The sequence below is a fragment of the Papaver somniferum genome, chromosome 2, assembly GCF_003573695.1.
Source record: "Papaver somniferum cultivar HN1 chromosome 2, ASM357369v1, whole genome shotgun sequence".
Classification (NCBI taxonomy): Eukaryota; Viridiplantae; Streptophyta; class Magnoliopsida; order Ranunculales; family Papaveraceae; genus Papaver; species Papaver somniferum.
The window spans coordinates 66163182-66170567 of NC_039359.1; the positions used below are offsets into that span (position 1 = coordinate 66163182).

General features: G+C 37.1%; 1 long non-coding RNA gene across 2 annotated transcripts; it reads left to right on the forward strand.

Annotated features, from left to right (window-relative positions):
- Positions 1-896: 896 nt before the first annotated feature.
- LOC113353439 lies at positions 897-3131 on the forward strand. Of its 2 annotated transcripts, XR_003361287.1 has the most exons (7): positions 897-1047; positions 1462-1997; positions 2268-2373; positions 2473-2575; positions 2658-2732; positions 2831-2893; positions 2982-3131. It is a non-coding gene; the product is annotated as an uncharacterized LOC113353439 (long non-coding RNA). The 2 variants fall into 2 exon arrangements; XR_003361286.1 differs by having other exon boundaries at positions 2658-2893.
- Positions 3132-7386: the final 4255 nt, after the last annotated feature.

The following is a 7386-nucleotide window of genomic DNA, read 5'->3' on the forward strand; positions in this document are numbered from 1 at the left end:
ACAGTTCCCAACTAGGTCTAACTGACCCTCGTGCATTAAATTACCTGCTACTACGGCTAGATACGAGTTGAAATCTAAGAATTAAGGACCTAGCTAGATGATGATGCATTGAAACTTAGGTTCTTTCCTTTCTTCTTGAGAGACAAATCCGAGTCCTGGTTATATATTTTGACTTCCAAGTCAATTGAAATTATGAACAACTTATATCTGCCTTTTTACATAAGTATTTCCCTAGGCACAAAACACCGTCTATTATGACGCAGATATGTACTTTTTCTGAACAAGAGGGGAAATCTTAATACATGTATTTGGAAAGGTTTAATGATTTATTAGCGCAGTGTCCTCACCATGGTTTAGAGAAGGTTAGGCTAGTTCAGATCATTTATGAGGGTTTAGATTATTCGACAACAATCATATTTGAGTCTATATGCACAAGATATTTGTAAAATTAGTTAACCTTGTATGGTCCATATAGGAGAGATGGAAATAAGGAAATAAAATACAGGTTCAAAATAAATAAAAAATCACTAGTTGAACTAGCTGAGCCACAAAGTCAGAAAAGAAAAAATGGTAACAAACACTACACCAAATTCCCGAATTAGTAAAAAAAAATTGTAACGGCTTATTGGCCATTACGAAATTCTCATTACAAATGGCCGTTACAAAAAAATAACAGGATCCAACCGTTACGAACTTTTTAACAATTCGTAACATAGGCCAGGCGTTACGAAATTTTTTTACAGGCATGCCAGCCACACGCTAGTCACACCTAGGTCGTAACACCTGGAGTTTGTGTGTGTTCCACTCACATGCGTGAAATTTTTTTCTACCCCAGACTCATTTGTACTAGAGGATGTTCCTTCCCCTAACTTAATTTTTTCCTCCCCATTCCCTCTCGAGTATTCTCTTCATTTTCATTTCTCTATCTTTTTTTCTCCTCCTGCCTCTCCTTCTCTTCCCTCTTAGATTTTGGGTTTCGATTAATTGCAATTGAGATGTTGTTTTTATCATAACAGATGTTCAATCATAATCAGTGTTTCGGTCTGGGTAAGTGTTCATAGTTTTTCAATTTTTACGATTTCTTTGTCTATTTTTAGGGTTTCAGAAAACAAATATTTTGAGTGTTGAGAACTAAAATCGTCGATTTCATATAAAAATTCTCTATCAAATTACGTTAGAGCTTAGATCTTTAATATCTCATCTCAATCTTGCTTTTGAGATCAAAATCTCGATAAATTTCAACAAAAAATTCTAGGGTTTCTTGATCTTAAACTATGGAAAAAATTTCTATCTTTAATCTTGATCGAAAATCGAAAATCGGTCTTCATATCTGTAATAAGAAGCATTAAATCTCTATTACCCATAAAATTGATTTGATTTTAGATAGATTTCAGTTTGTGTATATTTGTTCTTGATGGTGTTGAAGGTAAATTCGATTCTGAGAAGAAATTATGGATTTAGTTTGTTGCAGTGGTGGAAGAAGAAAATGGAGGAGATGGCCAAGAACAAGAAGTTGCCGAGGAAGTGAGTTGTTTGCTGTGATGATGGCTGAAATGGGTGCTTGTTTGAGCATTTTCAGATGAGTTAGGCGGTGAACTGAAATTACAAGAAGGTTGAGTGTGGAAGGTATGTTTAATGAAGATGGCATCAGAATGGTGGTGAGTTTGGTTACTTTCGGTAATTGGTTCAAGCAATAGAAGACAAAGATTGGTTGAATTAGTTGAGATGTTGTTGTTGATTTTATATGCAAATGGGTTTAATCTAATGTTTCCAAGGGTAAGAGGATGCTGGTTCTGGTGATGCAATTTGATCTCATAACGAAGGATGTTTAGGTCAAAAAGTGGTGTTGTTGTGTTATTGACGGCTGAGTTATGGCGGTTGTTTGGCTGTGAATTGTTGGGAATAGCAGAATGAGTTGCAGCTGGGCGTGCAACTAGATGAACATAGCAGGGAGGTGATTGAAGCTGCAGAATGGATGTGGAAACATTCATACTCAGGTGACTGAACTACTTCTGCTTTTGCTATTATGACTTTCAACATGAGACATTTTTGAGTAGAATCCTTTTGCTTCTGCTCTTGCTTGTCTTGTTCTTATGTCTTACATTTCTTGTCACTTCGTTATATATTCATATAGTTTTGATTTTGGTAAGTTCTTCCGCCTTTGCTTCGATATATATCCTTTTTCTTGTCTTGTTCCTTACTTGAGATTTTGTTTGTCTTGTTCTTATGTCCTGCATCTAACTAATGGATGATGAATTGATTGGAAGGTGTATGCAGGGTATTTGGAATTCCGGCCTATTTTCGGCAGAGAAACTACAAGGGGTTGGGATTGCTTCTGGTAGTGCTGATGGTGCTGTTCTAACTGCTATTAAGGTAATTTTGGTGTTTTTTTGGTTTTTTGTCTGTTTTTGTGATTGATTGGTAATTGAAGATATAATGTTTGAGCTAATGGGTTGTCATGGTTGTTTACAGTTCAGGTTAAGAAGTAGTGGGAGTGGTCAGTTTTGTGTGGATGATGCATTTGGAAGGGGCTTGATTGAGCGATACTGAGATTAGCAGAAGGAGAAGCTTGCTGGTAATAAAAGTTAAATTCAGTTCTTACTCACTTTTTGTTGGAGCTAGCTACTAAGAAGTGATATGTTCGTCTTTGATTGCAGGGGGAAGAGAAAAAGAAACTGGATATTCTTTCAAATGATGTATTTGTTAAGGCTCTCATAAGCAGTGGAAAAACAGTAATTCCTCGAGAACTATTGAGTTGGATTTGACTATGGTGTTCAATAGATGGATTTGAAATTGGTTAAGTAATTTATTGCATCCTCCTTATCGACAGCGTATTATAGTAAAGGAAAGAAGACGGAGAAACAACTTTTGTGGATCCAGCGTTGTGTTCAAGGTGATTATTGATCATCTCTCTTATTGCGTATTCTATGCTAAATGATGCATGACTTTTACTAACTACATGTGTCTTGCTAATAAAGCAGATACTGTGTGGTTTTTTGTAATACCCCAAAATTCGGCGGTGTTTGGCCGAATGGAATATAAATAATGATTTGTCCTTTCCAAACACCGAGGCCTTTTTAGCACAATTGGCTTCAGAGTTGGCAGAAAACTCTGCAGTTAAGCGTGCTCGGGGGAGCAATCCAGGGATGGGTGACCATCCGGGAAGTTACTGCTGAATTACCGCAGCGATGCCCGTTGAAAACCCCACACTGCCGGATGACCGCAGTGGCTAAGTGGGGACAGTATCGGTGGAGGGACGGGTCATTACAAATGGTATCAGAGCCGACGACGGGTCACTTGCCGAGGGTGGGAAGGTACGCTGAACAGGGTTGGTCTAGGTGCTTCTCATGAGGGGCAGATAACGTCGGAGATCTGGGCTTGCGAATATATTATGGAGCCGAAGACATCTCCAATTTAAGGTGGTGGTATTGTAGTACCCCGATATTCGGCGGTGGTTGGCCGAATGGAATATAAGTAATGATTTGTCCTTTCCAAACACCGAGGCCTTTTCAGCACAATTGGTTCCAGAGTTGGCAGAAAACTCTACAGTTAAGCGTGCTCGGGCGGGAGCAATCCAGGGATGGGTGACCATCCGGGAAGTTACTGCTGGATTACCGCAGCGATGCCCGTTGAAAACCCCACACTGCCGGATGACTACAGTGGCTAAGTGGGGACACTATAGATGGAGGGACGGGTCATTACATTTTTGATCCCTTGATTGGTTCTTCCGACATTGACTGTGGTGTTTTCATTGGAACCATGAGACCTTTTCCTGAAGCATGTTTTTCGTTCGGTATTTGTGCTTAATGTCTTGCATTTTTTTCTTCAAATCTCTGGTTTTTCCTTAATGTTGCGGTACATTCCAATATGTTTCTCTTGAGAGTAAGTTCAACATACTTAATTGAGATTACTAGAATGGTTTACTTGAGTATGAACTGTTGAAGGAATGATCTCGCAGTTTGTGATGAGCACTGGAGCTGGTGTCAATGGTTTCATACTTTCACTCTTGGTCCATCGCCTGGGGAGTTCATTATGACTCATCCTGACATTAAGGTTTGTATGCAGTTGAAATGTTGCTCATCCGCACTTGCCTACAGATCCCAAAGAAGGGAAATCTACTCAGTAAACGAGACTAAGTTATGCTTGATCATGTGTCGTTACTGACTTGTATTTTAAGGCATATGTTTTTTTGACTAGTATATATGAAATCGACAGTAGTTATCATATACCTGCCAGACTAAGTTATGCTTACGTGGCATGCTAATCATGTTATTCGACTTGCAGAAAGGTCAAAGGTAGGCCTAGGGATTCTGCTAAATGGAATGAGATTAATGATGTTGTAGCAACATTGTCTATTCCAGTTAAAGTGAATGGTGATGTCTTTGAGTATGAGGATATTCAACGCATTAAAGCGGCAACATGTAGCATTTGGATTCTTGAATCATCTAAAATAATGTTTTTTCTCATGTAGTTAGAGCTTTTTAAAGTGAACTACCTAGTTTATAGTATATCTAATATCTGTATTTGTATACTCATAACCATATTTTCTTCATAGGTACCTCCTCTGTGATGGGTGGTAGAACCTAAAATTTTGGCCTGAAGGCAAATTTCCATGGGAGGAGTGTTAGAGCATAGCTCGGTTGAACCCACCAAGCATTGGTATGTCAAGTTTGGTTGTCATATTTTAGTGAATCAAAACTCATTTAAAGAGTCACTTGATTATTTACTAGAGTCAACTTCGTATAGGTTAGCTTGAAAGTATTAGGATATGAGACATTACAAGTATTACATGAAGACTTGAAGTATGTGAAGAAGTAAGGAGCTACAACAACGACATCATCCTTCCACTTGAGGTTAGTAATATTTGACTTGAGTTGTTTCATTCCCTAACGTATCTTTCAAGTCGTGCATATTGAAAACATAACTGCGAAGCTATGAATGATTATACTCTAGTTAGACATAGTATTAAGGAATACAATACGAAGTATAACGCTTATCTTTCGAACTTCGTATATAAGACATCGACATAATCGTATGAATGTTATTGTGATTATGCATGGGTATGGGGTGAATATTTCGTCCGAGGAAACAATGTTTTTACATTAGTTTAAAGGAAGTACAATTCATAAACTTGTGTTATGAATCGAAAGGGAAATCGCTAGGCTTATTGCTATTGTTATTCATTGAAAATCTTTTGAATTACCAATATGTGTGTTTAGTGTAACCGCTCATGACTTGCTTATGTTCTTGGTAAAACTATTCACAAGGCCTGACTTTTGTATTGGTATGACTTTTATTAGTGAAACCTATCTTAAGTAATCACCTGAGATGGTACGATTGATTTGTTGTAATTGGTATGACCAACTCTAGGAAAATGGGAACCGATCCTAGTAAGAGGTGAAACCGATCACAAAAGGGTAATCGATCCTTGTAAGAGGTGCAACAAGTTTCTAGTTATTGGGAACCGATCCTATGAACATGTGCAACACGTTTTTAGACATTGGGAACCGATCCTATGGACATGTGCACCAAATACAAGTTAGATACCATACATATGTGGGAACCGATCCTAGTACCTAGTCAACCAAGTTTTGGTAACTGGCGTGACTAATTCTAGTACCCACATGGAGGTAGAACCGAAACTTGTTTTGGTAGAACCGTTAAACCCATGTTTGGTGATTTGATAGGATAATCAATCACGTATTTCTTGGAAGTCAGATGAACCAATTCTAAACTTGTATGGAAGTGCGGAAAATTGGTTCCAAGATTGTAAGTATGAAAAAGGACTTACAAAGTAAAGATGTCGACATACTTTGAACATGTGCAGTAACGCTTATCTTTTATTGTTCAAATATATTCCTTAATAGCTAAAGGAGAATCCCGGATCAAAAATAAATTGAGAATCTTTCAATTAAGATTTTTAATTTTATATTTGGAAAATAAAAATTAGTAATGTGCATTTACTAGTTGGAGATTTTCTAAGAGATTTCGTTCAATGTTTGGACAAAACATTTCCAGGAATTATGAAAACCGAATTTGGTAATATATTGCATATTTTGAGAATATTTTCTCTTTTGGAAATTCCATGGTGTCCAAAATTCCTTGGTGTATAAATATTCAAGTTTTCATTTCGAGCAAACTAATCCCCAGAGCCAGCAAAACTACCTAGTTGTGTTGTTACTGGTGGAGCCGCCTATTCTGAGAGGAAAGTAACCTAATTAGGCGAAATATCTTACGGCCGCTCGGTTTAAAGACTTCTTTGGGATTGATAATCTCTATTAGTACCGTTGGTGGGAAACTAGATAATTGCAGTTCATTTTTTGTTTTCGATTGACTAACGGTTGTTGAACTTTGATTGCACCTAGTTTGTTTATGCTTGAGAATCTTCTCTTCTGATATAAGATTTACTCAAACTAGATCAAAGTTTCGACGGGGATCTTTATACTGTTTGTAGATCTAAAGATGTCTTGTGATAATCCATGGTTAACAAACTCAGTTCTGTGTGTAATTGATCACAAGAGATTCAAGTTGATTGTGTGCAGGTGTTTATTAACGATCTAAGAAGATTTGAAGACGAAGAAGATTTCTTATTTGGGTTCATAATCTTTGGTGTGCACAATACTTTTTTCGGGTAAAGAGGATCCAACTATAATTGGTTTATCTTTTTGATATATTGGATTGATTAGTTGAGTAGATCGGCATCAATATGTTTCTTTGTGATTAAAAGTATTGATTGCAAAATCTTGACAATTACTTTGGTAATTGTTATTGGATAGATCTAAGGACCTGACAAAGGAGTTTATTGGGATAAACAGAAGAGCCTTTTGTCTAACTCATATCACTTGGTTGAAAAGAGTTATTACCGAACAGATTTGTTGTTCCTTTACTGTTTGGAATACGAACCAAAGGAATTGTTCCAAGTGCGTGACTTACTGCAAGTTGGAGGCGCATGGATACAGACGGAACTAGGTGAACTATAGTTTTAGTTGCTTGGTCTCAACTATACGAAGTTGGTTTGGTTTTGTATAACAGCTTAATCCTGAGAGTATTCAATTCTGGACAAGGTCCTCGGGTTTTTCTGCATTTGCGGTTTCCTCGTTAACAAAATCTTGTTGTGTTATTTACTTTTATTTTCCGCAATTATAATTGTTGTTATTATAATTTAAAGTAAATTACACAAACGTTAATTCCTATTTACTTGATAGAAATCCTATTGTGTTTTGTTAAGTCCGAACCTTTTATCAAGAAACCATACTTCGTTGCTGTATTGTCTCGATCTCGTATCCATAGATGATCACACGAAGTGTGAACCGATTAGTTGTATTATCTCGACTCGATCCATAGACAATCACTTTCGGAGAAAGGACTTATAGGTGGAAAAGTTTT